This window comes from Natator depressus, chromosome 14 (genome assembly GCF_965152275.1).
Source record: "Natator depressus isolate rNatDep1 chromosome 14, rNatDep2.hap1, whole genome shotgun sequence".
In the NCBI taxonomy this organism is placed as follows: domain Eukaryota; kingdom Metazoa; phylum Chordata; order Testudines; family Cheloniidae; genus Natator; species Natator depressus.
In genome coordinates this window covers 44,236,390-44,242,817 of record NC_134247.1, presented here as the reverse complement: position 1 = coordinate 44,242,817, position 6,428 = coordinate 44,236,390, and the positions used below count along the sequence as shown (strand labels likewise).

The window sequence follows — 6,428 nt, the reverse complement described above, 5'->3', positions numbered from 1 at the left end:
AATTCCTTTAGATTTTTTTCCTCATCAAAAATGTCATTGAAACAGACAAATTCCTGCAAAATGTTTCCATGTTGATGAAACTTAATTTCCCCCCAGAATACTGTTCCGTCAGGTTTTTTTGACCAGTTCCACTGATAACATAAGCAAAGATGCTGATGCCAAAGAAAGAAACTAATGAGGCAGAGGCACATTGAGCCTGGGGAAAATCATTCAAAATAAAACAACTGCAGGGCCAGCTGGAAAGAGACAAAAGCAGGGGAGAGAAATGGGAAAGTACCTAAGAGATTACTACATCTAATAGAAAAGGGGGATGTAAATATTGAGACATGCTTGGTTCACTTTTGAGTTTAAATACTGTAGAAACATAATAGAATTTGCCTCTGGATTTTTTAATAGTTCAGTTTCTTTCTCCAAAGTGACTGACTGGGATCCATATTATTCAGGGCTTTATTATACACACATGCCGGGCAGTTCTCTAACCTCTATTCACACGGATGCTGTGTGGTGAAGTTTTCCAGGGCGGCTCTCACAAAGGACCGACCGGAACACCCCCAAACACCCCTGCGGACAGTGATTCTGGGTGGAGAAGCTTAAACAGCGCAGAAGGCAGCAGCAGGCCAGAGGATGTCCTCGCTCACCTGAGACAGAATCTGTGCGATCTGCAGACACATAGCAGAGCAGGTAACCTCAGCTCCTTCCATGCCTGAGCCGTGCGCCTATCTAGCTCTTTAGGCTGCTCTAATGCATCTGTCAGAGCTCCTCCTAGGAAAGTCCCTTCCTGCTACTGGGCCCATATGTGCCACCACCCACCCGCCCTCCAGAGCGTCTCTGCTTTGGGTACCAGGAGTGCAGTTAACCACAAGCCTTTTCAGATGGGACTGTGGGGAGCAGCAGTGACACCTAGTGGCCAGTCAGGGTAGCTCTCAGTATTTGCAGTACCACAGTGGGGGAAAGCCCGGGAGAGGGGAAGGGATGGGCTAGAACAGTGTGAGAAAGAAGGCAGAGGCTGCGCTGGGACATGGCATGAAGGCACAGGTGTCTAGCCATCATTCCACACACCCAGCGAGAGACAGTCCCTGCCCCAGCTGAGATCAGGGCCCCGTTGTGCCGATTGCTGCCCAGACACACAGGGAGAGACAGTCCCTGTCCCAGCTGAGATCAGGGCCCCCTTGTGCCGGGCGCTGCACAGACCCACGGTGAGACAGTTCCTGCCCCAAAGAACTTACAAGACAGATGAACAAAGTAGTACTATCCCTCTGACAGGTGAAGAAACTGAGGCACGAAAGGTTGCTGTGACTTTTCCCAGGTCACCCAGTAGAGTGTGTGGCAGAGCTGGGAATTGAAGCCAGATCACCTGACTTGCAGTCAAGTGCCTGAACCAGCTGTATGGAAAGTGTTGAACCAGGAAGTGTCTTCAGCCCCATTAATGACGTGTCCCTTTCCCTAAGGAAGAGGCTCTGAGCGCAAACTCTGTCCCATGGACTGGCTGTCACTCAGAGGAAAGCCTTTTAAGAACAGAAAAAGGAAGACGTTATTTCGGGGTGGGTCCCCCTCCCTCTCTCCTGCTGACGCTCCACGTTGCATAGGACACTTGAACAGACGCTGGGGCCAAGAGCGAGTGAGACGGACTCTCTAGCGTGGCAGTTGGGTCACTCACCTGGGAAGAGACCCAAGTTCAGGTCCCTGCTCCAGGCCCATTTTGTAGTCTGGAGGCATCGCACCTTCTGCTGCAAGGTGTCAATCACAGCCAGGGAGGTGCCCAAGGAGGAGCAGTTATTGTGGCTGAAGGTCCAGTCTCCTTCAGCCTCTGAGAAATATTTCCCTAGGTACCCAACCCAGCCATCAGGGCACCAAGGGACAGCAGGGGAGCCTGGAGGATCAAAACCAAGTTTCAGTGCTACCCCTGGGGGAAAAAGAGAGACAGTAACAGACACAGGGTGACAGAGACCCATCTGTTCCTATGCAATTATACGCAGCAGTAAGAATTTCGCACACACGCTTTTCCCCTGAGATTATCGCAGCCCATCCTGTGCCCAGCACTCAGATCTGTATATTTGATTCAGTGGAGAAAAGGATTTTATTTTAAGAAGAAAAGCATCTGGCTGAAAGTCACAGCATAAGACCATAAGATCAGTCACAAGGGGTCAGACCAATGGTCCATCTAGTCCCGTATCCTATCTTCAGACAGTGGCCAGTGCCAGGTGCCCCAGAGGGAATGAACAGAACAGGTAACCATCAAGTGATCCATCCCTTGTCATCCAGTCCCCACTTCTGGAAGTTGGATATTCGGAGCTGCATCCCTGATCATCTTGGCTAATAGCCATTGATGAACCTATCCTCCATGAACTTATCTAATTCTTTTTTGAACACCTTTTTTGAACACCTTCTTTTTATTAGACTTTTGGCCTGCACCACATCCCCTGGCAAGGAGTTCCACAAGTTGACTGTGCGTTGTGTGAAGAAATACTGCCTTTTGTTTTGTTTTAAACCTGCTGCCTATTCATTTAATCAGGTTACCCCTAGTTCTTGTGTTCTGTGAAGGGGTAAACGATACTTCCTTATTATCTTTCTCCGCCCCAGTCATGATTTTACAGACCCCTCTCATATCGCCCCCTTAGTTTTCTATTTTCTAAGTTGAACAGTCCCAGTCATTTTTTATTTCTCCTCGTACGGAAGCTGTTCCATTCCCCTCATCATTTTTGTCACCATTCTCTGCACCTTTTCCAATTCGAATATAGCTTTTTTGAGTTGAAGTGATCAGAACTGAGCGCCGTATTCAAGGCATGGGTGCACCACAGATTTACTTAGTGCCATTTAAGATATTTTCTGGCTTATTATCTAATCTCTTTCCTAACGGTTCCTAGTATTCTGTTAGTTTGTTTGACTGTCACTGCACATTGAACGGATGTTTTCAGAGAACTAGCCAAGATGACTCCAAGATCTCTTTCTTGAGTGGCAACAGCTAATTTAGACCCATCATTTGGTATGTATAATTGGGACTGATTTTTTTCTAAGGTGAATTACTTTGCACTTATCAACATGGTTTAATACATGCAGGTAGCCTGCATTATTAAAAAAAACCAAACAACTAGATAAAGTCCAGCCACAAGAGGGCACCAGAGTCTCATCACAAAACTTTCGACTGGCTGGGAGAAGGGCCACAAGTTGCCCACCACTGAGTTAAAACCTATCAGAGTAATCTGATTGTGGGCCGTGAGACATTTTGCTGACGTTGACCATCCGCGGGCACGGCCCCCCGCAGTTCCCAGTGACCGCAGTTCTCTGGTTCCCTGCTGACACTCCTCTGTTCTTTCCTCTCACGTTGGCACCATTATCGTAGCCCTGACCTCTCACGTCAGCGATCGCCATTTCCCATCTTCCAGCTTTTTAAGAAGCACATTTACCTGTAATACTAACAAACACCAAATGTCCATATGGAAATGTGTTATTCAAATTATAGCACCCTTTTAATTCTCGGTTGCAGCTTCGCTTTAACTACTTGCTCATTGTGATAAACCTATGGATAGTTTTATTTTCTGTGCACTGAAACTTTTAAATGGCTTTGCACCTCATGCCTGCAAACAGAGGGGCGTTTTCTGCTTTCACTCATGACTGCTGTTCTGTGCCAGCTATCGTGGCTCTCAACACTCAATTGAAGGGGACCAATAAGCAGGCTGGTAGCAGGGCCTGAGTGAGGGAAGATATTGGCATCTTAAGGGCCTAACTGGCTCCTCCTACTTCAGTTGACTGCCTGTTCCCCTCAAGTGGGTTCAAGGAAACAGCAGGAAACAGGAAGCTCCCTGAGAAGCTGGGGTTAATCAGTCCGGGCGCCTGGGGGTGCTAGAGAGGTACATACGAGGGTCCTCCTCCTCTCTCTCCCTGCAGCTCCTGCTGCTTTCTCTTATTCCCTCTCCCCTTTTCTCCTGGCTGCCCGTTATGTCTCTTGTGCCCTCCTCCCTCCAGCACCATCTCTGTGCATCTCGAAAAGAGAGGATACAGATGCACCAGCAGCAGACACAATTTTCTACACTCTGGATCCTAGTGCCACCCACCCTCCCCCCCCCCCCCCCCCAGTCTGGCACCTGAGGTGATTGCCTCAGTTTGCCAGGGGAGGAGTGGAGAGGAGCGAGTGGGGGCGTGGCCTCAGGGCAGAGCACAGGTGGAAATGAGGGCGGGGGCCACAGTCAGGGCACTGGGGCCCCTTCTGAGTGTGGGCCTGGCGCCAGGGCACCAGTGGTGCCATCATAAACCTGGTGCTGGACACACACCCTCTCACTGGCATCTCCCATTGGCTAGTTCAAGCAAGCAGCCCCCTAGCTGGCTGGCTGTTGTGGCTCCCACGTGGAGGCACCTGTGTCTCCCCATTCATCTAGGACCACGTGGCATAAAAAAGTGTCCAGGCCATTAACCATCTTTTATGCAGTTGTTCTGCAGCTGAAAGGAGCCTTAGAAAGGTTCACCTGCCCCTGGGAGAAGGATTTAACCATCACAGTTATCTGAGCTTGCTGTGTCCTCTTTCTGTGAAGACTTTCATCTTGCATGCTCATGTACCAGTGACTCACAGTTGCCATAACATCGGCCAAGGAAACCTCCTGACACGCCTTTACGCTGTGACTGGATGAAATTCATCTGGCGGTTATCTTGATCTGTTCATGTTCTGACTCCCAGCTGGTCTTGGGAATGTCGCTCTCAATTGGCAGGAGTTTACAACTGTTACCCTGTGGGTGGCCTCACTCTTTTCTGGGGCCTTTTGCTAGTTGATCCTTTCTCAGGGTCACACTCCTCTCTCTGCTGAGCAGCTTTCATCTCTCAGGTAAGACGTGACTCTTGTACTGTGCAGAGGTATTGAGTTAGTCCCAAAGTCAGAGGATATTGCAGAGATGGGTAGAAAGATAAAACCCTAAGATAGATAATATGGTGGAGCACTGTGAAGAGGAAAGAAATGGGAGTGTGTTATATGTATATATATATTTCTCCATTCTGTATCATGAAAGTATGTTAGGCCTCTGTTCTGAAATGTAACATGGGATTTCCCACATGGAGCAGGGGAGAGGGCATTGAAGAGGTGTGTGTGTGTGTGTGTGTAATTTAGATTGTAAGATTTTTGGAGACTTTACAGAAAAATTAAAGTCCCACGTACATCTGTCTAAGCAACCAGACTAATCAATACAAGCCCCTTTTACCGCTTATGGGATCAGGACCTAAATATACATTTTTCAATGAGTGCATCTGGGGATAATTGGCATGTTAAAATTGTTCACGTGGTCTTAAGTTACAAGTATAAAAAAAGCCGTTGGATTTTTTTTTCATTCTTTGATACGTGCTATTGCATAGGCTGGTCTTGTGAACTAGTCACACGTGTGGAATGCGATGCAGACATTTTTGTCTTTATTGCATCTTCTCCATTAGTGTCTCCGTAACATGTAATGCACAATATTTGTTTTCACTTTTTTTTTATAAGGAGTTTATGCTGCACTATAAGGGATGCTTAGAAACCTGGATTGGCCTTACCAGGGAACAAGCAGACAAGCCCTGGAAATGGGTACATGGCACCCTGTTCAATGACCTGTAAGTCCCTTTCTTTACATTCCCTTTCTATCACGGTGACTAACGTGCAGGGAAATATTCTCAGCTGGTGTGCATTGGAGTAACTCCATTGACTTCTTCAACTTAAGTGGTGCTATATGACTTACACCAGCCAGGATTGTTTGTTTTTTAAATCCCATGGCCTTTGTGTTGCAGGTTTCCAATGAGAGGAGGAGGTGAAGGCACGTATCTAAATGACGACAAAGGTATCAGCAGCTCAAGATGTACCACAGGGAGACGCTGGGTCTGCAGCAGGCCAGCCTGATGCACCAAGCCAAGGCAAAAGGCAATGCAAGGCTTTCTGAATGAGGGCGAATGAGTAGTCGTCACTTGGCTTTCTGAACTGGAGATATTGACCACTGTCGACTCACTGAGGACTGGTCCAAACCTGTGTTTCGATGGAAAATTGGGCTGGGAAATGTAGCTCTCATAGATTTGTAGATTCTGAGGCCAGAAGGGACCATTGTGATCCCCTCTCCTAGATGGGAGACTGTGGTGCATTGTGGGAGACAGAGTCTGACCGAGAGGCCTGGCATGGAGAGGAGAACGGGAGCGTGAGGAAACAGAACTACATCTCCCAGGAGGTACCACAGCAGCATTTCCAAATCAAAATATTTCAGTTTTGGCTAAAAAAAATCGAAGTTTTCTACACAAAACCCCTCCCCTATATTCTGACCAGCTCTGCTCCCAACTAATGTTCCAAAGTGTCAGCATTAGGGCCTTCAGGAATGTAAAAGTTACTTTTCTGAATATTAATATATTTTCCCATATGACCAGCGACAAAAACCATCAAAGAAAACACTATGTTCTTCCCTTCCTCTGGAACCAATACCTCCCCTACC

At 47.6% G+C, this 6,428-nt stretch overlaps 1 long non-coding RNA gene across 1 annotated transcript; it reads left to right on the top strand.

The window, feature by feature from the left end:
* The first annotated feature begins 585 nt into the window (after positions 1-585).
* LOC141998672 (uncharacterized) lies at positions 586-5,793 on the top strand. The gene is made up of 3 exons (XR_012641882.1): positions 586-681; positions 5,462-5,568; positions 5,743-5,793. It is a non-coding gene; the product is annotated as an uncharacterized LOC141998672 (long non-coding RNA).
* The last annotated feature ends 635 nt before the right edge of the window (positions 5,794-6,428 follow it).